General features: G+C 43.7%; 1 protein-coding gene across 3 annotated transcripts in view; it reads right to left on the bottom strand.

The window, feature by feature from the left end:
• Nucleotides 1-7,128, bottom strand: part of LOC117883093 (V-set and immunoglobulin domain-containing protein 4-like) — a 40,780-nt gene extending 33,652 nt beyond the window's left edge. For all 3 annotated transcript variants that reach the window (XM_034782080.1, XM_034782077.1, XM_034782075.1), the window contains exon 1: nt 6,973-7,128. The gene's annotated coding sequence lies outside the window, so the exon portion shown is untranslated. The remainder of the gene's footprint in view (nt 1-6,972) is intronic.
• Nucleotides 7,129-7,594: the final 466 nt, after the last annotated feature.

A 7,594-nucleotide genomic window follows, 5' to 3' on the forward strand; every position in this document is an offset into this window, starting at 1 on the left:
GCATCTGTAACTTTCACTCTATGCATCCGAAGAAGTGAGGTTTTTACTCACGAAAGCTTATGCCCAAATAAATCTGTTAGTCTTTAAGGTGCCACCAGACTCTTTGTTGTTTTTGTAGATACAGACTAACACGGCTACCCCCTGATACTTGACATCATTAAATTAGGGTTACCATATTTTGTGCCTCCAAAAGGAGGACACTCCACGGGCCCCGGCCCCGCCCCTAGCCCCGCCCATGCCCCCCCAACTCCGCCCCTTCCCCAAAGTCTCCGCCCCCTCCCCTGCTTCCTGCGAACATTTGATTCGCAGGAAGCCTGAAGCAGGTAAGGGGGGTGTGAGGGGAGGAGGCGTGGCCCAGGCTGGCCCCCCCGGCGTTTCCAGCCTGGGTCGGCTCGGACCCTGGGGTGCCGGCCCCGGGCCCGGCCCCTGGCCGACCACCCCCGGCCCGCCCAGCACTGCCGGTCCCCGGCCCCCAGCCGAGCACCCCCCGGCCACCCAGCACCGCCGGTCCCCAGCGTCCCGGCACACCCCCCGGCCGCCCAGCACCGCCAGCCCGGCGCAGCCCCCGGCCCCGGGCCAGCCCCCGGCCCAGCGGCGCCGGATTTTCCCGGACATGTTCGGCTTTTTGGGATTTCTCCCCGGATGGGGATTTGAGTCCCAAAAAGCCGGACATGTCCAGGAAAATCCGAACGTATGGTAACCCTAATTAAATAGATTCATAGATTTTTAAGGCCAGAAGGGATAATATAGTCTGATCTCCTGTATATCATAGTGTGACATACCAGGGTACAATCCAGATTAAGGAGTAGCTGCATCACCCCTGCCCTGTAACCTGGGTACTCTTTACAATGCCCTGCTGCTGTAGCCTCTAGCCTGGACGTCTCACAAACAGCCTCCAGCATGTAAATCACTCGCAGCTACGTCTGTGTGTGCTGCAGGCAGCCAGCCATACCTTGGCTCTTACCAGTCTTGGTTGTGCTGCAGGGTGACCCCAACCCCCCCCCCCCCCCCCCCCCCAGTCCTGGATCTTGCCCCAGAAATGTAAGTCCTGTATTGGCCAGTACTTCTCCTGGACAGTACAAATATATTAAGTGTGTTATTCCTTTAAGGGAATAATACGTCAGCTTATTATTTTAAAATAGTTATCCAGATATTTCAATTTAAACACACCGGATTAGATAAAACAACTACAAAGAGATAGATTTTAAGCAAGTCCAAGTAATAAAAGTCAGAAATGCTTACAAGAAAAATAAAGATAAAAGTCTTTCTCGTGCCTAACTTAAACTATACTAGATTCAAAGAGAAGTTCTCTCACCACATGCTTTCAGCAGTCTTACTGACCAAATTATCGGTCAGGACCTCTCCCCCAGAGTCCATCAGCTGCTCCCTTTGTCTTTTCAGGTGCAGAGAATAGGATGGGCAGAGGGAGGGAGGGAGGGAGAGAGAGAGTCCTGTCTGCCCTTTGAGAAGTATTTCCAGCTGGGAGCAAGGCAACAGGCAGTCTGTGTGGAAGGAAACCCCATGCTGTTTCTTTGCTAAAATGTAGATTTTTGCCCAGACCCCTTTCTTGCCAAAGAATGGCCACTTAGCAGGTAATGGTCCATCAGCCCTGTTTACACTTGGCTAAGGCATCAGCTTGCCCTTTGTCTCTGAGGAACTGGTTTGACCACTCCCCAGGTTTATCTGGAAACATATGTTTAGTCACGATCTCAGCTCGTTTATAACTGCACAGATAATGCTGCTATGTGCATTTTGTTGTGCTCTTACTGATCATCAAATTATGAGGTATTTAAATGATACCTCACAAGGCATACCTCGTACAAACATTTTATAATAGAGTATAAGGTATGAACACAGGGGCATATTCTGTCACATCTCCCCCTTTACAAAGCTGCAGAAGGGTTAGCCACTGGCTGACCTGGAGGCAGCAGGTCAGGACACTCTTTCCTGGGTAGGGCATTTGCCACCATGTTTTTTTTCCTCCTTTATATACACAATTTCCATATTAAACACCTCAAAGCCCCTAAAACAGTGTCTGATGCCTCTGTACACAGTTCAAACACCTTTTCAAAATCTGGACTAGCTAGAACAGGCTTTTTAGACAAGATTTTTTTTTTTACCGTATCAAAACCCTCTTGCCATGCCTTTGTCCATATGGCTTTTTTTTTAAACACATAGATCTGTGCTTGCAGATACAATGTCACTGAACTGACACACAAACCGTCTGTAATAATTTACCAGATCTATGAAAGATTGGACCTGTTGTTTTGGTTGGGGTATAGGCCAATTTACAATGGCTTCAACTTACCAGGGATCAGGGGATATTTGACCTTCCCGTACCCAGGGTCCCAAATAAGGAACTCTGGCTGATCCGGTTTTACATTTGGAGGCTTTTATAGTTAGGCCTGCTTCTTTGAGCTTTGATGACACAATTTTAAAGTATTTTTTGTGATCAGTCCAAGTGTTGCTAAATACTCCGATGTTGTTGACATATGCCTTTGGAAAGTTCTGCAAACCATTTAACACTTGGTGGACCAGCCTTTGAAAGGTAGCTCCTGCATTAATTAACCCAAATGGTAACATTGTGAATTCAGATATTTTGCTTGGCTTAAAATGCCCAGCATATCATCAGTTCTAGTCATGGGATACACATCTGGTACAGTGACAGCATTTAGTTTTCTATGCTCACCACAAAACCTTACCATGTTGTCTTTCTTAGGTACCAAGACCACAGGTGACACCCAAGAGCTGTCAGACTCTTTAAATTACTCCCAGTTTTAATATGCTTTATATTTCTATATGAATTTGTTCCTGCACCTTGCCAATGGCCCTATAGGGTCTGCTGGCAGGTGGCTGTGCTCCTTCTGTAATGATTTTGAGTCAGCAAGTGTGTCTTCCCTGTCTTGTTAGAAAACACCTCTTTGTGTTCTTACAGCACTGACAACAGCTCTGCCTTTTCAACTGGAGTTAAGGCACTGCAGATATCAATGCTTTCCAGAGTTGAGTCAGTCTGGTGTTCAGCCATCAGATCAAAGAGGCAGCGTGCCTCCATTTCCCTTTCTGCGCAGCAGATGTTTACCCTGTCATTCCTCCTGTGATACGCTCTAAGTCTGTTTACATGTACTGGGTGTGGGACAGCATTACATGAGACTTTTTAATGATATGTTATGTATCTTCATCTACCTCTATCACCTCAAGAAGTCCTTCCCAAGAATTTTGCATTTTTTTCCACAGAGCTTAATAGCATTACCAAGTCTCTTATTTCAAAAGTGCATTTGCAAATATGTTGATCATATTACACATTTTCTTTGGACTGACAGTCTTTGGGGTTAGTTTGTCTCTTCTTTCTTTTCTGAACCTTTGTACATATTCAGTTACTGGCTCTCCCTCCGCCTCAGTGTTAGTCAGAGCTATTGATTCAGGATATCTAGTGGCAAAATCCACAAGGGTATATTCTGTCACACACAGGACATTAATTTTCACCCAAATACTTTAGTTGCATTTCAGTCCTCAGAAAATGAAGTTGCATGCCACAGACTGAGAACCAAGGGGCCACCAATGCCCACGGCCACTGCAATGGCAGAGAATTGATTAGACGAGACATTCCCAGATGACACCAGCAGGCAAACCATGCCTCATGCTGCAGAGGAAGACTAATAAACCCTAGAGTCCCTGCAAATCTGATCTGGGAGAAAAATCCCCTGACCCCAGATCTGGAGGTCAGTATGATCCTGAGTGTGTGAGGAAGACTCACAAGCCAGGGTCTTCTCCTCTAATCCACCCTATATGGTGTTCTGTCTCCTGCTGTGGCCAATCTCTGATAGTTCAGAGGAAGGTGGAAATGAACCAATTCCAAGACATGTAGCCAACTGAGCATTGGGGAAAAAAATTCCTTCCTGACACCTACTCGTGACTGGTTGAAGCCCTGAAGCATTAGATTTGATGATAAACATTATCTTAATGAATAACTGCAAGTGTTATGAGTATGCTGAGGTCAATACAAGTGGTCCCATTCTCCACTTGACCCCTGAAGGCAGAGGATGAACAGGAGGATTCAGATTCACAGGTTCCAAGCCCAGAAAGGACAGCCACAACCATCCAGTCTGCCAGGCCACCCTCTCCTTCCCAACCACACAGAGGCCATCGAATTTCTCCCAGAAACTGGATTAAGGCATATATTTTTAAAAGATATCAATGCTTGGAGTCTTTGACATGAGAGAAGGTAAGTCCACCACCTCGCCTGGTAAGTGTTGGGATTCCCTCCGAGACCTTTTTCCACTGGACTTCTCAAGAACTCCAGACTTTGTTACTCAGGTATCTTTATTTGGCATACAGCAAGACTATGCTAAATTGGTCGGACTCAAATGCAAAGGGTGGATGCAGGGTACATCACAGATCCAAAGTTACACAGAAACCCTCTCCCTTTGTATACGTTTACACATTGCATCACACCTTTTGGATTGGTGACTTTGCAGGAACCAATCCCTGTGCAGTATGTGCTGTCCACCCATTGTCCACGCTCATTCCTAACTTATCTTGTCCATTGTTATCTTGTTTATAGTAAATGGTTCCCTCTTATCTTAGCTGACTCAGACTTTCAGTCTTTTAGCCTACTGCCCTATTTACTTATCTGTGTTGCATGAATGTTCTGTTTTCAGCCTAATGATCTCTTTCCCTCCCTAATTCTATCTTCCAAGAAGTGCTCCCCCCATCTGTTACTCATTCATGACAGGCCATGCCTCAGCTACACTAAACTGTTCCAATGTTTAATTATCCTCAAAACTGGGAAATTATGTCTTATTTTAAGGCTGAATTTATCTAACTTCATCTTCCAGACATTGGAACTTGTTATGCCTTGGAAACAGACTCCTGCTCCCCAATCAAATGTCCCTTCCATGTGTAAGTGCCTACACACAGCGATCAAGTCACCTCTCAACCTTCTCTTCGGCAACCTGAAGAGATTAAGCTCCTTCAGCCTCATATCAAAGGCTTGTTTTCTAGCCCAGAGATCAATTTTTGGTCCTCCTTTGAACTCTCTCCAGTATTTCCTCAGCCTTCCGGAAGTGTGGACACCAGAACTGGAGACAGTATTTTAGTAGCAATCTTACTAATGTTGTCTACAGATGCAAGATCACATCCCTACTTCTATTTGATATTCCCCTTTTTAAATATCCAAGGATCTCATATTTATCCTTTTCGATACAGCATTGCACTGAGAGTTAACAGTGAGGTGATTATCTATAATGACCATATAGTCCTTTTCGGAGTCACTTTTTTCCAAGATAGTCTCATTGTGTAGGTATAACCTGCATCCTTGGAACCCAGCTGTATTACCTAGCATGTAGCTGTATTAAAACACATTTTGTTGGATTGTGATCAGTTAATCAGGTGATTCAGATCCTTCTGAATCCATCCTCCTTGTTATTCACTACCTCACCAACCTTTGTGTCCTCTGCAAATGTTACCAGAAAAGATTTTTACATCATAATCTAAATCATGGAAACAAATATTAAATAGCATTTGACCAAGAACCAATCCCCAGGGGATAGTAACATTCCACTCATTGATAGCTCCCAATTAACAACTACACTTTAAGATCTGTCAGCGACTCAGATTTTCATCCATCCAATGTGTGACCTCTCAATTCCATGTATAGTAATGTACGTTTTTCAATCAAGAAGTCTTGTGATACTATGTTAAATGCCTGGGAAAAATCCAAGTATACTATCTCACACAGTTGCCTTTATCAACCAGACCTGTAATCCTATCCTGTTTGACAAGACCCACCTTGCATGAAACTATGCTGACTAGTATTAATTATATATTTATATTGTTGACCTTCCTTATTGCTTTAAAATCAGATAGCTAATGTTTGGCATCTGCTGGAAGTTGCAAAAATGAAGTGGGTCCTATCAGTCTCCACAAAACGATCCTCTCTCCTATCAGGTGTAAAATGTCTTGTCAGTGCACTAGCTCCCATCATACACTGGTCCCAGCACACCAGCTAAATCTGTTGCAACAGGTTTTTGATGCTCTGCTGTGTTCCATCAGTAAGAGCAGATCTAGCATCGCCTTTTCCCTGGGTGGTGCCTGATCACTTTCAAAATATCAGGTGTCAGGATATCCCTGTGTGAAAGATGACCCTCAGCACTTGGGTTATACCTAAACATCCAGTATATGCATGATAATACTCTGCAAGGGAATTTAGCCTTCTTTACTCTTAGATGTTTGGTACATTCCCTCAAGCTGAGCTATTTGCTCACGCACCTTCTTACACGCAGAATAATGAAAGGCATGACAAATGTGCTGATTTTACAGTCCTAGAATTTAATTACTTCATCTCATGTTCCTCCTTTGCTACCCAACCTCCCCACATCCGGAGCACACTGGTGCCAGCAAGCCTGCACATTTCCAAGACCTCATCACCAATAAAAACACTGTCAGCATTTTCTGTTTCCATTTTAAAACTTAGGTTTCGTAGCTCTAGATTTTTAAAACCGTTCTCAAGAAAAGAAATGAAACTTGGAGGGGGAAAAAGTGAAGGAACTGGATCTAAAATATGATGCTTAAAAATGCTTAATCCTGCTGCTGCAGCCAGATACATTCATGCTTCAAAAGAGATCAGTAGCTGGAAGTGCAGATATTGAAATCAAACCTCTTCAGACTGGAAATGATATAAGAACAACCACATTTCCTGACATATGTGACATATGTATTAGAACAGCGGGGTCTGCACTGTATTGCTGCTCCCAGCAAAATCCAGACATAGCAAAGGTATGTGAAAAATTACAAACCAAACTGAAATAAACAAACCCACATTTGTTCAAAACCAAGAAATTGGCCCCATTCAGTGACACCTAAAAATCAGCCAAGGGCTCTGCATATCCAACAAGAGATACAAATGTAAAAGATCTCGCAGGTAAAGGACAGTTACAAAAGTACTGGAATAATTAGCATTTCGTAGGTACTCACCTGTTAAAATACAGATATTCAGGCCTGCTTGTAAAGGCCTATACTTTAAGAACGTAGGTGTATTTTTATCACTTAGCTACTTAGAGAGGTATAAAACAAAGAATCAAAATCACCGTCCGCCTATGTCTGGGCCTTCTCTCACTAGGATAGTCTGAAGCCTTGTCCTTAGGCTAAGGCCTTTGGCTAAGCAGCAGGGGCAGCGTTCACATCCTCAAATTCCAAACCAATTAATTGAAATAAGGTGGTATTGGGCTGTTAGGAAGACGATCCTGTCCTGATAATGCCCATCACCACCAGATAGAGAAACAGATCTTAAGATTGATTTCTTGCCAGACAGGATGCCCTTATCAATGGTTGTGGTTGTGAAACCCTCATTTCTGTATTGTTTTATCTTTATGGCCCCCACTTTTCTATTGTGAATCTGTCTGGTTCTCTAATTGTTTCTATCTGCTGTATAATTAATTTTGCTAGGTGTAAGTTAATTAGGGTAGTGGGATATAATTGGTTAGAGAATTATGTTACAATATGTTAGGACTGGAATTTCAGTAAAATGATTGGTTAAGGTATAGCTGAGAATATTACTATATAAACTGGGGTCAAACAGGAAGTGGAAGGGGAAATT

Source organism: Trachemys scripta, chromosome 9, assembly GCF_013100865.1.
Source record: "Trachemys scripta elegans isolate TJP31775 chromosome 9, CAS_Tse_1.0, whole genome shotgun sequence".
Taxonomy (NCBI): domain Eukaryota; kingdom Metazoa; phylum Chordata; order Testudines; family Emydidae; genus Trachemys; species Trachemys scripta.